This window comes from Ornithorhynchus anatinus, chromosome 7, assembly GCF_004115215.2.
Source record: "Ornithorhynchus anatinus isolate Pmale09 chromosome 7, mOrnAna1.pri.v4, whole genome shotgun sequence".
Lineage (NCBI taxonomy): Eukaryota > Metazoa > Chordata > Mammalia > Monotremata > Ornithorhynchidae > Ornithorhynchus > Ornithorhynchus anatinus.
In genome coordinates, this window is record NC_041734.1 from 24,714,969 (window position 1) to 24,735,590 (window position 20,622).

Sequence of the window (20,622 nt, forward strand, 5' to 3'; positions counted from 1 at the left end):
TGTTCCCAACTTCAATATGGATATTTTTCACCTTAAGACTCAGTCATCCAACACTGATGTGCCCTGCATCTGGTGTCTATGGTGTTCTTGCTGCCAGGATCATGTTAACTCTACTGGGGCCTGAGGTTAATGGATTTTGCAAGATCCCCCCACAAGATATGTAGCATCATTCTATCACAGTGTGTATGATGACACTGGCACCTCCCTGAAGCATTACTGCTTAGCATCCAGCTAAGGACCCTCCCCTGTCCCCACCCCTGTTCCCAGGGGACTCTCCCAGCTCCGAGGAAACTGATAGCTCATGGGGCTAACAGCATTTTGGCCTGAGACAGATGTTTCCTTGGGGCTGAGACTGGAGGGGTTCCCCACAGGTCAGGTCCCCCATTACCAGTGGCTTTTAATGCAGGGAAAAGAGAGGATCAATGATGGGTCAGTCCCCCTATTTATTTACCTCTTCCTGTAGGCTTGAGGGCTCCCTTTCCCCACCTCCGAATTTCTGATGCTGAGCCAAGGATTTCCCAATCAATCAGTGGAATTTATTGTGCACTTTCTATGTGCAGATCACTGTAATAGGCAGGGTGTAGTGGTGTTGCTAATCCCAATACCAGGCTTCAAAGAGTGTTCAGTCTAGATGGGGAGACAGTTACTCAAGTAAATTATAGACCCAGATAGTAATGAAGTGTATAAGATATGTACATAAATCCTCAGGCTTATGAGCAGAAGTGCTTACTGGGTAGAGTCATTGAAATGCTTAGGTGGTGCAGAAGGCCTGAAGTGGTAGTTGGCGGGGAGGCAGTATAAACTGGGTGGGCAGGGGGCTACAGCTGTTGGATAGCTGCAATCATGGTTCCTGCATGACTCTTGCACTCCACTCTGTCCTGGGCAGCAGGCTAGAGTCCAGGGAGGGAATAATAATAATAATAATAATGTTGGTATTTGTTAAGCGCTTACTATGTGCCGAGCACTGTTCTAAGCGCTGGGGTAAACACAGGGGAATCAGTTTGTCCCACGTGGGGCTCACAGTCTTAATCCCCATTTTACAGATGAGGGAACTGAGGCACAGAGAAGTTAAGTGACTTGCCCACAGTCACACAGCTGAGAAGTGGCAGAGCTGGGATTCGAACTCATGAGCCCTGACTCCAAAGCCCGTGCTCTTTCCACTGCGCAGAGGATGTAAGCAAAGGGGTCGGCGAGAGAGACAAGATCGAGGTACAGTGAATAGGTTGGGGTCAGAGAAGCAAACATCTGGGCTGGATTGGTAGGTAAAGAGGTGAGGTAAGAGAGGAGGGGGCGAGCGAGGCGAGCTGGTTGAGTACTTTAAAGCTGAAGGTAAGGAGTTTCTTTTTGATGTGAAGGTGGATGGGCAACCATCGGAGGTTCTTGAGGAGTGGAGAGATGGGAATCAAAATGCTATTTTAGAAAACCGATCCAAGCACCAGGGTGTAGTCAGGACTGGAGAGCAGAGAGGTGAGAGGCAGGGAGGTCAGAAAAGAGGCCGATGCAGTAGTGAAGGCAGGAGATGAGAAGTGCTTGGATCAGCATAGCTGCCACTTGGATGGAATGGAAAGCTTGGATTTTAGCAATGTTACAAAGGTAGAACCGATAAGATTTGGTAAACGATTGAATGAGGAAGATGAGTCGAGGATAAAGACAAGGATACAGTGGAGGGTGAATGATTAGGGGAAGTGGGTTTCATCCAGCCACACCTTAATGGAGGCTGGGGAGAGGCTGCAGAAGCAGTAGCCTCTCGGACAACTGTGGGAAGGTCACGATGTGAGGTGACCGAGGTCCCCTCCTCCATAAACTCCAGGCCCTGGTCTTCAGCTCTGTGAGCTCTATGGGGTTAAATTGATCTTATCTGCTGTTTCCCCTGGATCTCTGATCTCGATTAGGAGACTCTTCTCAATGGCTTTTCTCTACCCTCCTCTCTCCCCTCCATGTCTCTCATCCCCTCTGCTTTCTGGACTGCGGCTGTTACTTTGCAACAGTAAGCCAATGGCCAAAGTCAATCTTTCCCTCTCTCCCTTACCTTTCCCTTGTCCCCTTCTGCCTCTTCTCTGCCCTTTCTGATTTTTTCTCTTACTCCTCTCTGCTCCTTCTTTCTTTCCTCAAGCTGGCACTCAACTCTGTCTCTTACTGTAGCAGCTGGCACCTCTTGGTCCCCGGGTTCCTGAGGGCAAGAATTTGGGGCTCCAACTCATTGCCTCTGGAAGCTGCAGCAGTATTAACTGCTACTGTTGCTGCTGCTTCATCCTACTCTCCAGTATCTCCATGCCCTGGCTCTTTGTGGTCTCCTCCTCTTCTCTTCTTATTCCTCTTCCTCCACCTAACCCTCCTCCCCCCTTCCTCCTCTTCTTCTTCCTCGTATTTTAGATGGTATTTAAGTGCTTACTATATATCAAGCAATGTACTAAGAGTTGATATAGATAAAATATAAGCAGGTTGGGAACTGTCCCTGTCCTTCCTGGAGCTCACATTCTAAGTGGGAGGAAGAACAAGTATGGAATTTCCATTTTATTAGATGGGAAAATTGAGGCTCAAAACAGTGAAGTTTCTGGCCCAAAGTTACACAGGAGCAAGTGACAGAGCTGGATAAGAACCCAAAATTCTCTGACTCCTAATTCCATGTTAGTTCTATGGACCAGGCTGCTTTCTCCTAACCTTCTTCCTCTTCTCCCTCCCGGTCCTCCTCCTCCTCCTCATCCTTTTGGCCTCCCTTCTGTACATCTTCCTCTCCTTCTTGCTCCAGGATTGGCCTTCAATAGCACCCCTATCTCTTGCCCTCCACCCAGTCCAGTCCAGTCCAGCCCAGTCCAGCCCTGACTGACTTGTAGAGAGAATATGAGCAATTCCTTCTCCCTGCTCTCTGTTCCCTGCTTCTGAGGCCAGGCACAGGACTCAGCTAGTCCTGGGACTCAGGATGACCTCCTACTCCACTCAATTAAGAATCTCTATGGAGTCTTGCAGTGAAGAACTAGCTACATTAGTGCAGTTATAGCAGGGCAGTGGTGGTGTAAGGGGCTGTAAGCAGCAGTCCAGGTAGATTGAAAATTTATTGAGGTGCAAAGTGAAGCCATAAAACATACAATTTCAGGTTGTTGCCAATCAATCAATCATATTTATTGAGCACATACTGTTCATTCATTCAATAGTATTTATTGAGCGCTTACTATGTGCAGAGCACTGTACTAAGCGCTTGGGATGAACAAGTCGGCAACAGATAACCAGAGCACTATGCTAAGTCCTTGGGAGAATACAATATAGCACAGTTGGCAGACATATTCTTTGCCACAACAAAGCAGCATGGCTAGTGGGTAGAGGCATGTGCCTGGAAGGCAAAAGGACCTGAGTTCTAATCCCAGACCCCACCACTTGTCTGCTGTGTATGAACTTGAGCAAGTCACTTCACTTCTCTGTGATTCGTTACTTAATATGTAAATGGGGATTAAGACTGTGAGTGTCATGTGAGACATGGACTGTGTCCAACCTGGTTATCTTGTATCCATCCCAGTGCTTAGTAGAGTGCCTTGCACTGGGCTCAGTGGAAAGAGCACGGGCTTTGGAGTCAGGGCTCATGAGTTCGAATCCTAGCTCTGCCACTTGTCGGCTGTGTGACTCGTGGGCAAGTCACTTAACTTCTCTGTGCCTCAGTTCCCTCATCTGTAAAATGGGGATTAAGACTGTGAGCCCCACGTGGGACAACCTGATTCCCCTATGTCTACCCCAGCGCTTAGAACAGTGCTCGGCACATAGTAAGCGCTTAACAAATACCAACATTATTACATCATAAGCACTTAAGCACATCGTAAGCACTTAACAAAATATGGTTATGTAGTAAGTGCTGTAGGGCTTAGGGAGGGATGAATAAAGGATGAATTATTTCTCTGAATAAAGAGAAAAAGTAGAGGGTGGGAGCTTAACTGTTACCAAGCTGCCTTGTGGGGTGGTCTGACTTTTTGTGATGGGGGCCCCTGGGTGGACACTACCCCTGGAAGGAGCTGTTTGGGGGTGGATGGGTCCAGTGGTGACTTCCTGGTGACAGGGTGGGGAAGCACTTGGCAATATGGGCGTCGGTTGTATGCTGCAGACTGCAAGGCAGAGTTGGAGGGCTGAGGCAGGTGGAGAGAGTTGCTGATGAGGTGTTGAAAGGATGGTGGGAAGCAGTCCTATTTCCAGTCCCTTGACCCTGCTACCTCCACTCAGTCCCTGCCTCTGAGGCTCAGGAGGGAGAAAGCACGAAGAGGGGAACATCCATTTGGAGAGGAAAGGGATGAACTCTAGCTGGAACCTAGAGCCCTGGGGTTGACCGGATTCCTCCTTGTGGCCCTTACACCCACTTCCCTGCAGAAACAATGGATGTGTCTTCCCTGCCGGCTCTGTTCCTGGTCTTCTTTCTCCCTTTCCACTTTGGTTTTGTCATCTTCCCCAGGATCTCAGTTTCTGGTGGAAAGAAACCTGGTGAATGAGATGGATGAAGCTTGGGGTTTCTACCTCTACAGTGATCTGGACCCCCACAAGACACAAGACTTTGATTGATCTATCATTCAGTGGCATTTATTGATGTGTGCAGAAGCACTGTATTAAGCGCATAGGAGAGTACAACAGGGTCCTATTGCAGTTGCAGCTGCATTGCAAATGCAGTTTGGCAAAGTGGATTTAACCAGGGACAGCTTTTTCCAATCCACAGCAAGAATGTCCTAGAGTGAATGAGAGAAAACATACAAAGAACCTTCTGAGCACAATGCTCAAGAGAGAAAGGCAACATGCTGTTCCCAGACTATGGAAGCGGGGCCTCTTTTGTGCTGATCCTGCCAATGCAGCACCCAGGGCCAGGATATATAATGCGGTGGGTCCCGCTAGGACCCCAACACTGACCACAAACACCGCCTGACAAGCATGGGGAAGGTGAGCCTGGCGCGGTGGGTGAGGGAGCCAATGTGAGCTTAGGGGGCTCTGAGAGGGCAGAGGTGGCTGGGGTGCGCTAAGAGCGCAGAGGTGGCCAAGGAGGTCTGAGCAGCCTTGCGGGAGCTGTCACTAGAGCTGCCCTACTTACCCACAGATCATCTTCTATGAGGACCGGGCCTTCCGGGGCCGCTGCCATGAGCGCAGCAGCGACCACTCCAACCTGCAGGCCTACTTCAGCCGCTGTAATTCCATCCGTGTGGAGAGTGGGAGCTGGATGGTCTATGAGCGGCCCACTACTTGGGCAGCCAGTTCTACCTGCGCCCTGGAGACTACCCTGACTACCAGCACTGGATGGGCCTCAGTGACGCCGTCCGGTCCTGCCGCCTCATTCCTGCCGTGAGTAATCCATGCCCCTGCACTCCCAGGCTCATTTCTGGAAACTGGGATCCCCAGGGCTTCTTCCTTGGGCTGCAGCATGACTGTCCAGCATCAGGTGGGACATGCTGGGAGAAACAGCAAAATGGGGCCACAGCCCCTGTGACCAGCAGAATCTCATTGTTTCTGAAGCCAGACCAGCCTAGAAGGAGTTATAGGGGTCAGCATGTAAAGCTCATCATTACCGAACACTTCCTGGAAATGGGACACTGGGGAGAGGTTACAGGTCAGATCCCTGTGAAATGCTAATGAGCTGATGGAATGTTTCCAGTATGGAAATACTCTGCAGACCCCTTAGAGACAAGAGTCTGGCCACCCCCACCATGTTCTATCATCATCATCCATGGTATTTATTGAGCTCTTACAGTATGCAGAGCCCTGTACTAAGTACTTGGGAGAGTGCAATACTACAACATTGGTGGACATGTCACCGCTGTTCTCCAACCAGCTTCTTCCCAGCCCATCCCTTATTGATCCCTGACAGACATGATGTGGGCCCACGGGGAGTTTTTGTTCACCCAGGGTTTTTGGAATAGTAAATGTACCTTCGTAGCCAGAAGGATGACCTCGTGACTGCTTCTGTGGCTGATGGTGCTCACAGTCCCAAAAGGAGGGAGAGGGGAGGCACAACGGGTGGGGAGGTGTGGCCAAGGTGGCTGCAGTCAGGCAGCTCACAGCATCTCTCACCCCTTCGCGCGGTCCCGACAGTCCAGCACCACAGGATCCGGCTGTACGAGAGGGAGGACCAGAAGGGCCAGATGGTGGAGCTGAAGCGATGACTGCCCTTCTCTTTATGATCGCTTCCAGCTTGAATGAGGTCCCTCCTTAGTGTGCTGGAGGGCTGCTGGATCCTATACGAGATGGCCAATTCCGGGGCAGGCAGTTTCTGCTGCGGCCTGGCCAGTAATGGTCGCTTCCCTGACTGGGGGGCTGCCGACGCCAGGGCTGGGTCTCTGCGACGTGTCCTCGACCTGTATGGAGACCCCTTTGCCAGAATTCTCCATCTGGCAGTGAATAAAGGATTTCCTGTGTGATGCAGTACTGATGGACTCCTCTTATTTTTGATTTTGGGCACAGTGGGGTTATGAGAAGATCAGCATGGCCTTGTGAAAAGATCAAGGGCCTGAGAGTCAGAGGGCCGGGGTCTACTCTCTGCCTCTGCTACTTGCCTACTGTGTGACCTGGGGCAAATCACTTATCTTCTCTGTGTCTCAGTTTCCTCATGTGTAGAACTGGGGTTAAATACCTGCTCTCCTTCCTACTTAGCCTGTGAAACCCATGTGGGATGGGGCTGTGTTCAACTTGTGTTCAACCTTCCCTAGCACTTAGTACTGCATTGGCACCTAGTAAGCATTCAACAAATACTACAGTTAATAATCCTTTTTAGGGTGGGACATGGATGTGTTCAAAGGGAGACTTCAAGGAGTTCTCAGAGAGACTGCAGGGGAAGGTGACAGGCAGGAAATGAAGCAGAGCTGGCACGAGGGTTTTTACAAGTTAGAAGGGATGGGTTCAGAGCCACAGGTTGGGGCAGTGGTGTAGACTCTGAAAGTAGAAAGGAGATCCCCTCCACTACCTTGAGAGATAACTGAGAAGGATGAGACAGTGGATGTGGAAGTGAGAAGAATAGGACAAGGGAGAGAGAGATTTCAGAGACTTCCTGCTGATGGCTTTGATTTTGTCAACAAAGCAGTTGGTATGGTCACTGGGGCAAGAGGAGTTTGATAGTGGGATACTTGGGGTCTCAGGAGGTAGTTAAAGGCCTAGAAGAAAATACTTTATGGTTCAGTGCAGTAAGGTTGAGGCAGAGGTTGAGAAGTATAGTAGTAGTAATAGTAGAAGTAGTATTAAGAGTAGGTGTATGGTCTTGTGGAAAGAGCACTGGCCTGGGAGTCAGAGGACCTAGATTCTAATCCCCCTTTGCCACTTGTCTGCTGGGGACTTTGGGCAAATCACCTGACTCCTCTTTGCCTCAGTTACCACATTTGGAAAATGGGGATTAGTGCTGTGAGCCCCATGTAGGACATGTACTGTGTCCAACCTAGTGTGGCCTAGTGGATAGAGCACAGGCCTGAGAGTCAGAAGGTCATGGGTTCTAATCCCAGCTCTGCTACTTGTCTGCTGTGTGACCTTGGGCAAGTCACTTCACTTCTCTGTGCCTCAGTTCCCTCATCTGTAAAATGGGAATTGAGATTGTGAGCCCTGTGTGGGACAGGAACTGTGTCTAATTATCTAATTGCCTGGAACATAGTAAGGGCTTAATAAATACCATTATTATTAATATTATCTTGTATTTACCCTAGTGCTTACTATGTTTTGTTATTTGTTATTTCTTAACAAATGTCATTAAAAAAGTAGTAGTAGTAAAATTTTACTCAATCACCTTGCCTCCCTCCTATCTTACTTTGCAGATTCCCTGCTATAACCCAGCCTAAATACTTCACTCCTTTAATGCCAACCTACTCACTGTACCTTGATCTCATTTATCTTGCCACCGACCTTTCTCCCATGTCCTGACTCTGGGCTGGAACTCCCTCCCCTTTCACATCTGACAGACAATCACTCACCCCACCTTTTAAGTCTTATTAAAAGCACATCTCCAGAGGCCTTCCCCAACTGAGGCCTAATTTCCCCTACTCCCTCTGCCTTCTGTGCCACCAGTGCCTTTGGATATGTACCCTTTATTCACCCCACGCTCAGCCCTCAGCACTCATGTTTATATCTGCAAAATATTCATTTACAGCAATGTCTGCCTCCCTCTCTATACTATAAGCTCATTTGATTTACTGTACTCTCCTAAGCATGTAGTACAGTATTCTGCACACAGTAAGTGCTCAGTAAATGTGATTGATTGATGAATTAATAGTAGTAGTAACAGTAGTAATATAAAGTAATGATGGTATTTATCGAGTACCACTGGGAGCAACACACTGTCCTAACTAATCCAGAAACATGAGACACTTTCCCTGTCCTCAAGGAGCTTCTTTATATTCGGGAGGGGAGATAGACATGAAGTCTTTACAAGCAGAGTAATTGGAATGAAGCATTGAGTGCAATTGAATATCTGTAAGTACACAGATAGTCCAGCAGGGGGCGGAATGGTCTCAGCCTTTCCATACCAAAAGACTTTCTGAGCATTGGATGGATCAGGGATCTCCCCTCTCGCCATCATTCAGGGGATAGGCAAGGTAGGGAAAAACGCAAACAGAAGCAGCATCGCCCCCACACATTTTAGAGTGTTGGAATTGTAGCTCCTGAAACTGTTGGATTAATTAATTAAAGACTGCAGCCTCTAAGGTCTTTGTGGGCAGGGAATGTGTCTACAAACTCTGTTGTATTCTCTCAACCGCTTAGTACAATGCTCTCCACACAGTGAACACTTAGTAAATACGATCGATTGATTTATAGAACATTTACCTGTACAGACCACTGAAGTAAGCACTTTGGCAAGTACACCAGAGTTGGTAGACATGATTTCTACCCTCCAGGAGTTTACCCTTGTCAGTATGCTAAGAAATAGTAGGAGGAGGAGGAGGCAGGGGAGTAATCTTTGCCAAGTGCTGTGTGTAGAACACTGTACTAAACTCTGAGAGAAAGTACACAGGTCGGAATTAGACATGGTCTCTATCAATCAATGAATCAATGGTCTTTACTGAATGTCATGTGCAGAACATTGTACTAAGAGCTTGGAAAAATATGTACAACAGAGTTGGCAAACATGTTCCCTGCCCACAAGAAGGGTGAGGGGCTCACTATCTACAGTGGCTTTTTCATTCCCAATGATCTTTGGTTCTTTATTGTGCTCATCATTGTTCCTTTTGTTGTTTTGCCTTCATGTGCTCCAATCTTTCCTTAAGTGCCCATTGTTAGCCACTTTCTCAGACCCCATTCCTAGACCGTGAGCCCCCTTGGAATCAAGGACTGTGTCTCAATTTTCCTTTACTGTATTCTCCCTCTGCACATAGTACAGTACTTTGCTCACCAGTGAATTCATTCAATCGTACTTATTGAGCACTTACTGTGTGCAGAGCACTGTACTAAGCACTTGTGGGAGTACAGTGCAACAATAAACAGTGACATTCTCTGCCCACAACAAGCTTACAGTCTAGAGGTGGGAAGACAGACATTAATACGGTAATAATAATAATGACGGTACTTGTTAAGTGCTTACTATGTGCCAAGCACTGTTCTAAGTACTGGGGTAGATACCAGGTAATCAGGCTGTTCTACGCAGGGCTCACAATCTTAATTCCCATTTTATAGATTGAGGGAACTGAGGCACAGAGAAATTAAGTGACTTGCCCAAAGTCACACAACTGACAAGTGGTGGAGCTGAGATTAGAACCCACAACCTCTGACTCCCAAGCCCTTGCTCTTTCCACTAAGTCATGCTGCTTTTCTAAGATAAGTAAAGAAATTACAGGTAAGTACATAAGTGGTCTGGGGCTGGGAGAGGGGATGAAAGAAGGGAACAAGTCAGGGCAGCACAGAATAGAGATAGAGATATATGAGATCAAGGTAGAGTGATAAGGTTAGCATTAGAGGAGTGAAGTGTGAGGCCTGGGTTGTAGTAGGAGAGTAGGGAGGAGAGGTAATAATAATGTTGGTATTTGTTAAGCGCTTACTATGTGCAGAGCACTGTTTTAAGCACTGGGGTAGACAAAGGGGAATCAGGTTGTCCCACGTGGGGCTCACAGTCTTAATCCCCATTTTACAGATGAGGTAACTGAGACACAGAGAAGTTAAGTGACTTGCCCACAGTCACACAGCTGACAAGTGGCAGAGTTGGGATTCAAACTCATGACTTCTGACTCCAAAGCCTGTGCTCTTTACACTGAGCCACACTGCTTCTCTTGGCAGGTATCTCCTATCCCCAGGTAGGAGGAGGCAAGGTGATTGAGTGCTTTAAAGCTGATGGTAAAGAGTTTCTGCTTGATGTGGATGTGGATGGGCAACAACTGGAGGTTCCTGAGGAGTGGGGAAACAGGGCCTGGAAGAGTTTGTAGAAAAATGATCCAGGCAGCAGAGTGAAGTATGGACTGGAGTGGGGAGAGACAGGAGGCTGGTAGGTCAGCAAGGAGGCTGATGCAGTAATCCAGGAGGGATAAAATGAGTGATTGTATTAATGTGGTAGCAGTTTGGATGGAAAGGAAAGGGCAGATTTTAGTAATATTGTGAAGGTGGGAACAACAGGATTTAGGGATGGATTCAATATGTGGGTTGAATGAGTGAAAGGAATCAAGAATAGTGCCAAGGCTTGTGAGACAGGAAAGACAGGTGCCGTCTACAGTAACAGGAAGTTCAGGAGCCCAAGTGCTGTGAACAAGTATAAAAATGTCAGTCCTGGGGATGGGGGCTGGGTGGCTATGACTTGGGCTGTTGGGAGTTGACTGGGGAAGACCTATTCTAGGAGAGGAGATTTTAGGTGGGCTTTGAACACAGAGAGAGCTGTGATTTGTAGGATTGAAGTGGGGAGGGAGATCCAGCCTGGGGGATCACTGTGAGCAAGGTGATGGAGGCAGGAGAGTTGAACAGTGAAAAGGTTGTCTTGGGAGGAATGAAGAGAGTGAGCTGAGGGATAGCATGGGAAGAGAGAGCTGTCATGTAAGATGGAGAGTGTTGGAAAGTCTGGGAGTCCATCATGAGGAGTGTTGGCTTGTTGCCTTGTGAGGAGGCGGCTGGGAAGCCACTGGAGCATTTTGAGGAACATAGAAGTATCGCACTTTGGCTGATGGCATCCTCCACAGGCCCTCAACCATGCCTTCCTTTTTTTTAATGGCATTCATTACATGCTTACTCTGTGCCAAGCATTGTACTAAGCGCTAGGGTAGACACAAGTTAATCAGGCTGGACACATGTCCACATGGGGCTCTTGGTTTAATTAAGAGGAAGTAGGATTTAATCCCCTTCTTACAGATAAGGAAACTGAGGCACAGAGTGGTTAGGTAGCTTGCCCATGGTCACACAACAAATAAGGGGCAGACCTGGGATTGGAATCCTGGTTCTCTGACTCTCAATCCCAGGCTTTATCCACTGGGCCATGCTACTTCCTGCACCAAATATCCTTGTGCCAACTTGTGGATCATATCATTCCAGAACAGACCCATTCTTCCATCAGGTTAAATCCAAACATGTGTGAGAGCAGAGCTGACTGTACAGCTATACCTAAGTGCTCAGAATGAGAACTGATATCTGAGTTCTAGGACCAGATGTTGGGTTGAGACAACTTGATGTGTTGGGAATGAATAGAGAAAGGTTTTCTGGAGGAGTTGGAATTTGAGGAGATTTTGAAGAGGGGGAGCATTGACCTCACGGATGTGAAGGAAGATGGATCTGGGCAAGAGGTAGGGTGTGAGTTGGGGTTGTTGGCAGGAAATTTGAGAACTAGGCACAGTGAGAAGGTGAGGCTGAAGGTAATGAAGAATGTGAGCAGAGGTGTAGTGGGAGGAAAGAGTGGATAAGAAAGCAAGAGAGAGCTGATGGAGAGTGCCTTGTGATGTCAGGGGTTAGGAGTTTCTCCTTGATGTGATGAAGAATAACTTAAACCATTGGAGGTTTTTGAGGAGTGGGATGGGCTCAGAATAATGTTTTAGAAAAATGATCTGAAGGGTATGGGCTTGGGAGTCAGTGGTCGTGTGTTCTAATCCCAGCTCTGCTACTTGTCAGCTGCGTGACTTTGGGCAAGTCACTTAACTTCTCTGTGCCTCAGTTACCACATCTGTAAAATGAGGATTAAGACTGTGAACCCTACGTAGGACAACCTGATGACCTTGTATCTACCCCAGCACTTAGAACAGTGCTTGACACATAGTAAATGCTTAACAGATACCATCATCATTATTATTAAGTTGTGATCTCAAGGGAAGAAGCTGGAGGCAGGAAGGCCAGCAAGGAGGCTGATGCAGTTACTTTAGGCTGCCGCCTACCACTGTGGCCAGCAGTGCATGTTCACATGATGTCTGGACCTGCCCTTCATCCTGACCCACTCTGGCAAGCATGTGTGAGGGCCACCCAACTGAGAGCACACCTCCAAGAAGCCTTCCCAGACTGAGCCCCCCTTTCCCTCTGCTCCCCCTCTCCCCCGCCCTCTGCTCCTCCCCCCCTCCCCTCAGCACTGTGCTCATTTGTATATATTATTTATTACCCTATTTATTTTCTTAATGAGGTGTACATCCCCTTGATTCTATTTATCTTGATGATGTCTTGTTTTTGTTTGGTTCTGTTTTGCTTTGCTGTCTGTCTCCTCTGTTTAGACTGTGAGCCCGTCACTGGGGAGGGATTGTCTCTATCTGTTGCCGAATTGTACATTCCAAACGCTTAGTACAGTGCTCTGTACAAAGTAAGTGCTCAATTAATGCTACTGAATGAACAGGGGTGGGGGAAGAATGCTGACTGGCTCCCTGGTTGTGAGCCTAGGGCGGGGGTTGGGGGAGGGAAGAACACATGCATTTATGACTAATGACCCCAAGATCATTTGCCATATACCAGATGGCTGAATCGGTTAACTGTGCAGCCCAGACCCTCTAGGCTACTGGTGTGGGGAGGTGGGTGAATCCAGGGAGTGGTGGACCTAGGGCCTGAATAGCATCCAAGAAGGTCGGCCAAGTTGCTTGGGGTTATTTTCTTCAAAAGATCTAAGCGAACTATTTCCAGTACAGCGTAGACTGTATTTCCCTCTAGTGACTGTGAACTCACTGTGCAAGAATGCAGTCTACCACTTCTCTTCCCGATGAACGTAGTACAATGCACTGCAGAGTAAGCACTCAGTTAAATATGACTGAAACTGATACTGATGAATGGTATAGTAGAGATAGCAGCAGAACCAATATCTCCGCTGGAGAAGCTGGGCACCAGGCCACAGTTTCTGCTTTGGAAGAACAACCTTGAGGCTCCCTTCCCTGGGGCTGCTGCTATCCCGACACCCGGGCTGGTCCTGGCCAGACTGTCTCACTGGGTCCCTGCTCCAGCCTTATCTTTCCATTCATGCCCAATTCTCCTGTCAGCAGCAAGATAATAGTAATGATTGTGGTATTTGCTAAGCGCTGGGGTAGATATTAGGTAACCACATTGAAACGAGTCCCTGTCCCCCATAGGGCTCACAGTCTTAGGAAGGAGAGGTATTGAATCACCATTTTACAGATGAGAAAACAGGTTACCAAGAAGTTAAATTAAACCCAAGGTCATACAGTGAGCAAGAGGCAGAGCCGGGATTATCCATTCATTCATTCATTCAATCGTGTTTATTGAGCACTTACTGTGTGCAAAGCACTATACTAAGTGCTTTGGAGACTACAATATAACAATAAACAGACTCACCCCTGACTCAAATGAGCTTTCAGTCTAGAGGTCCCCTACCCCAGTTTGTGGCTTTCCACTATAGCAGAGAAATCACAGTTCCCAGGCCTAGCAACTGCCTCCATAAACATTTGCTTCTGTGTCCCCTCTCAAAACCCAACTCAGGAATCAAATCTGTTTTGGGCTGGGTTGCTGGTTTTTACTTTGGTTTTTCTGGCTTCTCTGAATGTAGAAGCCAAGGAAAGTAGCTGACTTAGTAGTGATCTGCTCAATAAATGAGATGAATGAAAGAATGAAGGTCTCTGATCTGCTCTACCACCTCGGCAACTGAGGGTACATTGCATTTCTCTTCTCTCCTGTTATAGTAACCTGGCTTCCAATTGCTGTATCTCAGTTCACTTCCCACTCAGAACTGTCTGGGTTGCCTTGTCTCCTGCCTCTCAGGCCAGGAGATGGGAGAGAGAGAAGAGGAGAGTAAAGGGGAAAAGGAAGGGAGGGGAAAAGAAGGAGAAGGGCATGGAGAAGATGAGGGGAGGGGACAGAAGAGGAGGTACAGGATGGGAGAGTAGGAAAAGGGATAGAGAAGGGGATGAGAGGGAAGGGGAAAGGGGAAAGGAGAAAGGAAGAGAAGGGGAAAGGAGAGACAGAGAGGAGAAGGAAGTAGAGGAGGGAAACAGAGGGAGAAGGGAGGGAGGAGGAGAACAGATGAGGAAGGGAAAAGAAGGGAAGAGGAAAATAGAAGGGAAGGAGGGAGAGGGAGGGCAGAGAAGGGCTGAGCAGGTGGGTTGTTACAGGTCCTATGCCAAGCTGTGGCTTTCCTGGACTCAGATAGATCTACTGCCAGCTCCATGAGGCTGCCTATAAGGTCAGCCAAGCCCCAACCAAAAGCAGCACCACCACTCTGGGCCTAGGGGATCCAGGGAGCAGCAGATGAGTGGAGGGCTGCAGAAAGGGCTCACAGCCAGGTTACTAAGACTCCTGAAGGGGGCAGCAGATGGCTGCAGACACCAACACTAGTCTGGGGGTTACCACCTGCAGTCATCCTACGCCCTTGTCCTTGAAAACCACCAGCATGGCAAGTCCCTACTGCGGTGTGAAGACAGCAGCCCTTTATGCGGCCCCTCCTCTCTGCGACTTATCACTAGCCGGAAAGGGCGAGAGATGAGATTCCGTTTCCTCAGAGCGGGGCTGGGATCGGCCCATCCCTTCCCAATTCTCTCTTCTTGCCAAATCCAGCAACCTCTATTCCATTTTAATTATCCTCAACGCTTTCAACTGTCTTCAGCACTGGCTGACCACACCCTTCTCCTGGAAACATTATCTAACTTTGGCTTCACTGAAGCTGTCCTCTCCTGGTTCTCCTATCTCTCTGGCTGCTCCATCTCAGTTTCCTCTGCTTCCTACCCCCTAAAAGTAGGAGTCCCTCAAGACTCAGTGCCCAAATCTACATCTCCAGCTCAATCTCCACTCATCCTCTGCAATCTCTCATTCCTCCTGCCTTCAGTACATCTCTACTTTGGATGTCCCATTTCAAATTTAACATAAAACAGAACTCCTTAGCTTCCCACACAAAGCTGTCTCACCCCTGACTTACCCACCATCATTATAGACAGCATCAGCATTCACCCTGTCTCACAAGCCCATAACTCTAGGCATTATCCTTGATTCATCTCTCTCACTCAACTCATATATTCAATCTTTCATCAAATCCTGTCAGCTCAACCTTCACATCTGCCCTTTTCTCTCCATCCAAACTGCTACCACATTACGCCAAGCACATATCCTATCTTGCCTTGATGCATCAGCCTCTTTGCTGATCTCCCTGACTCTATCTCTCCCCCACTCCAGCATGTAACTTCCCCAGCATGACTTAGTGGATAGAGTTCTAATCCTAGCTCTGCCACATGTCTGTTTGTGTGACCTTGGGCAAGTCACTTCACTTTCTGTGCCTCACTTACCTCACTTGTAAATGGGGATTAAGAGTGTGAGTCCCATGTGGTACAGGCTCTGTCCAACTTGTACGTACCCATGCGCTTAGAACAGTGCTTGGCATGTAGTAAGCACTTAAACAAGTACCATAATTATTATTATTGTTTCCCATTCAGAACCTTTTCGTAGTTGCCACCTACCATCAACATCAAACAGAAACACCTTACCAAAGACTTTAAAGCACCCAATCACCTTACCCCTTCTAAGGTACCTCCCTACTACGACCCAGTCTGTATACTTCCTTCCTCCAATACCCAACCTACTCACTATACCTCAATCTCTTCTACCTCACCACCAACTGCCTCCTCCCTTCTTCCCTCCTTAACTGCCATCTTCAACTATCCATTCACGAGAAGCAGTGTGGCTTAGTGGAAAGAGCATGAGCTTGGGAGTCAGAAGTCATGGGTTCTAATCCCAGATCTGCCACGTGTCAGCTGTGTGACCTTGGGCAAGTCACTTCTCTGTGTCTCAGTTACCTCATCTGTAAAATGGGGATGAAGACTGTGACCCCTAAGTGGGACAACCTGATTACCTTGTATCTACCCCAGGGCTTAGAACAATGCGTGGCACATAGTAAGCACTTAACTAATGGCTTCTTCCCCCTGCATTCAAACATACCCATGTCTCCCATATCTTAAAAAAACCCTCCCTTGACCTCACGGCTCTCTCCAGTTATCACCCTCATCTCCCTCCTACCTTTTCTCCTCCAAACTCCTTGAGCGAATTGTGTACACCTGCTGTCTCAAATTCCTCTCTTTCCATTCTCTCCATCACCCCCTCCAATCTGGCTTCCATCTCCTTCACTCCACAGAAGTTGGTCTCTCAAAGGTCACAAGAGATCTCCTTCTTTCCAAATCCAATGGCCTCAACTCCATCCTAATCGTCCCAGACGTTTTAGCTGCCTTCAACACTGTCGACCACACCCTTCTCTTGGAAACATTAGCCAACCTCGCTTCACTGAACACTGTGCTCTCCCAGTTCTCCTCCTATCTCTCTGCCCCGCTCATTCTCAGTCTCTTTCATGGGTTTCTCCTCTGTCTCCCACCCCCTAAACTGTGGGGGTCCCTCAAAGCGCAGACCTGAGTCCCCTACTATTCTCCATCTACATCCACTCCCTTGGAGAACTCATTTGCTCCATAGCTCCCATAGCTTCAACTATCACCTCTATGCAGCTGATACCCAAATCTAATATTTCCAGGCCTGATCCCTCTGTGCAGTCTCACATTTTCTCCGCCTTCAAGACTTCTCTACTCAGATGTCCTCCTGTCACCCAAACTTAACATGACTAAAATAGAACTTTGCATCTTCCCAACCAAACCCTGTCCTCCACATGACTAGAGATGACACCACCATCCTTCTTGTCTCACAAGCCCATACCTTCGGCATTATTCTTGACTCCTCTCTCTCATTTCAACCCTACTCAGTCCATCACTAAATCCTGTTTATTCAACCTTCACAACATCACTAAAATCGTCTCTTTCCTCTCCATCCAAACTGTAACCATGTTAATCCAATTACTTATCCTACCCCATCTGCATTACTGCATCTTTGCTGACCCCCAGCCTCCTGTCTCTCCCCACTCCAGTCCCTCCTTCACTCTGCTGCCCGGGTCATTTTCCTTCAAAAAACCTTCAAGCCATGTTTCACTCTCTTCAAGAGCTTCCAGTGATTGCCCATCTAAACTCCGCATCAAAACAGAAACTCTTCACCACTGGCTTTAAAGCACTTAATCATCTTGCCCCCTCCTACTTCAACTGACTACTCTCCTACTACGACCCAGCCCACACACTTCACTCCTCTAATGCTAACTTTCTCACTGTACCTCAATCGCGTCTACCTTGACGCTGACCTCTCGCCCCACATCCTGCCTCTGGCCTGGAACGCCCTCCCTCCTCGTATCCGACAGACAATCACCCTTCCCGCTTTCAAAGCTTTACTGAAGGCCCAGCTGCCCCAAGAAGTCTTCCCCGACTAAGCCCTCCTTTCCTCTTCTCCCAATTCCTTCTGCATCACCCCGACTTGCTCCCTTTATTCATCCCCCCCTCCCATCCCCACACCACTTATGTATGTATCTCTAGTTTCATTTATTTATGTTAACATCAGTCTTCCCCTCTAGACTGCAAACCCACTGTGGGCAGAGACTGTGACTTTATCGTTATAGTTTACTCTCCCAAGGGCTCAGTTCATTGCTCTGCATTAAATAAATACTACTGACTGACTGTTCCCACCATAATATACTGAAGGGGGCTTAGCGCAGTAACTGGACCCGAGGCGGGCGAGGGGCGGGCGAGGGGCAGGGCCGTTACGCGACAGCCCCCCGCCGTCCGCCGCTTGACCCACTCCGCTTGCAGGCTGCTGCGCATGCGCAGCCCGTTCCAGCGGCCTTGTCACCGGCTCTGCCTGCCTCCGCTCCGGTGGTGTCCCGTGACTGATTCGGCCGGTCACAGCTGTAGTAATGGCAAAACTGAGGCCGGACTTTTTTTTTTTTTTGCATTTGTTACGCCCTTACTATGTGCTGAGCACTGTTCCCAAGCGCTGGGTAGATACAGGGTAATCAAGTTGCCCCAAGTCTTAATCCCCATTTTCAGAAGGGGTAACTGAGGCACTGAGAAGTGAAGTGACTGCCCAAAGTCACACAGCTGACAAATGGCGGAGCCGGGATTAGAACCCACGACCTCCGACTCCTAAACCCGGGCTCTTTCCACTGAGCCACGCTGTTTGTCCCAGCGCCGGGGGTGGGGGAGGGTGTCCAGAGGGTCGGGCTCCTTTCTTCCGCCCGAAAGGCGGGGTTGCCGTTTACGCGGCCCCTCCTCTCCGCGACCTGTCACTAGCCGGAAGGGCGAGGGATGAGATTCCGTCTCCTCAGAGCGGGGCTGGAATCGGCTCAGCCCTTCCCCATTCCTCCAACCTCGGATGAAGCAGGCTCCTCCTCCTCCTCCGCCCCCCCCCCGCCCCTCCTCCGCGCTTCCCTTTCCTTCTTCCTCCTCCCTCTCGCTCCGCCCGCTCCCTTTCCTTCCCTTCCCCCTCCTCCTCCCTCTCGCTCCCTCCTCCCCGGCCCGCTGCGGCCGCCTCTATTGGCCGTTTGGGGGCTGGAGGAGGCTGCGGATTGGCTGCAGGCCTCGGATGGGCGTGGCGGTGAGCTCAGCCCATCCTGAGGCGCCCGGACCCACCCGCGGCAGTAGGCTCAGCTGGGTGAGTACGGCCGCGCGAGTGCGCGCGCGCATTGGGTCTTGGGTCGCCTCCCTTCTGTGCCGTGCGGGGTGTGTGCGCGCGCTCGCGCGCTCGCGTCTGAAGGGGTGGCGTGCGCGCGCCTCGAGAGGCGGCCGGTGGCTTTGTGTCCGTAGGCGATCCGCTTTGCGTACGACGGGGAGCGTACACGAAGGGTATGTACCCCCGTAGGTGCGGTATGTCTGTGCTCCTGCGGTGCCTAGTGCGCTCCGGGGAGGCGGCGGGCGGGCGGCGCATCCTCGGGCTGTAGGTGCAGCGCACCGGGAGTTGGAGGGGGGGGGGGGCGCAGGGCACCCCGGGTCACCGAGCCAGGGAGACGCACCCATCAACGATTGGCCTGCAGAGGTGGGGCTGGGGAGAGGCGGGTTGCAGCTTGACCGTGATCAAAAAAGCCCTGTGCCGGTTGGGGGATCCAGGAGGGTAGGTGTCAGCCCATGCAACACCACACCCCCTAGGCACATAGTTGCATAAAGGCACATTCACACAGACACGTATTTAGTCACACGTACAGAAACTCTGCACACACACACACACTCCACCCGACCTTTAATCCCTAGGTGCTCGGTGGATTTTTTTTTTCCCCCACCCCCTCCACCCCTCGTATCTCCACTATAGTTCCGAAACAAGCAGCTTGACCCCTCTTCTGTGTCGTTTTGCTTTAGAACCGGGAGAGGAGACAAGTGGTTTGGCTGGCGCAGGGGTCACAGAGCACTTGAATGTATAGGAGACCTGCGGGCAGTCAGGAGAAGTGTTTGTTGAGGCTACGGATAGGCTGAAATCCGGTTATATTACAGAGACTTGGTTGGCTGCCCCACTCTTTTGCAATATGGTAATCAACCGGATCAAAGGTATTTATCGAGTGCTTACTATGTGCACGGCACTGCTTCTCCCTTGGGAGACTATAATACAAGAGAATCAGCAGATATCTTTCCTGCCCATAGTGAGTTGACAGTCTCTAGGTACTCAATTCATATGTAAAAAAAAAAAAAAAACCCTTGCTTTAAGTAAAGAGGAACCAGTGAAACTTAAAAATATTTCTAGCCATTCCTTTTATAATTGCAAAACAGCCAGAAAGTAGCCTGCTGCTTTCATTCCATGACTCTGTGTCTACATTAGAACTGTGTTTGCTCTTTAGGAAAAATTGCCAAGTCATGGCTCTTGTGAAAGAAGAAGTATTAGGCCATTTGAAGGTGAGGTAGCTCATTGGAGGTTTGCTAATGCTTGCAAGGACAAATGTGAAAGTGAGATCAAGTATCTCTTTGCCAAAGGGAGACCTTCAGTCATTAACTGTTTCAGGATAGCTTGTTCCCAGGCAGGTTGAAGGAAATCACTTCCAGAAACAGTTGTTTCAAGGGTGATTTTAATTGCAGGTTGCCAGTAGCAACTTCTCAAAAAGCTGAGAGGTTCTTCCCTTTTCTGGGAATGTGTCTGGGCAGGCTTTCATGTTTGGGAGATTTTAACCTATCTTTGCTAAGTTGTATATCCTCCTAAGTCTCCAAAATTTGAAAGAAAGTAGTGCCTAGTCTGTAGGAGCACATAATCAATTTGCATGAGTGAGGATTTTTAATCCAAGAATGATCAGGCTTTCTCAAAAGGGGTTACATTTCACTTACTTCTTCAGGGCATGCTATTGGTGTCCCTTTCCCTATGGGATCTCTGGTTTGAATGACTAAACTGAACTCTCTCACCATGAGACCTGAGGGGAAAATTGCTCAAGTACATTTGGTGCAGTGATTTTGGCCCTAGTGGAGGATAAGAGATATGCCCCAG

General features: G+C 48.9%; 1 protein-coding gene and 1 pseudogene across 3 annotated transcripts in view; both read left to right on the top strand.

The window, feature by feature from the left end:
- Positions 1-4,896: 4,896 nt before the first annotated feature.
- On the top strand, positions 4,897-6,374 carry LOC100076625 (annotated as a pseudogene).
- Positions 6,375-18,722: 12,348 nt separating this feature from the next.
- IDH1 (isocitrate dehydrogenase (NADP(+)) 1) overlaps positions 18,723-20,622 on the top strand; it is a 29,162-nt gene continuing 27,262 nt past the window's right edge. The window contains exon 1 of one of the 3 annotated variants that reach the window (XM_007672591.4): positions 18,723-18,816. The gene's annotated coding sequence lies outside the window, so the exon portion shown is untranslated. Of the gene's footprint in view, positions 18,817-18,865; positions 19,008-20,622 lie in introns of those variants that run through there. The other 2 variants (XM_029069175.2, XM_001510999.6) reach the window with 2 other exon arrangements.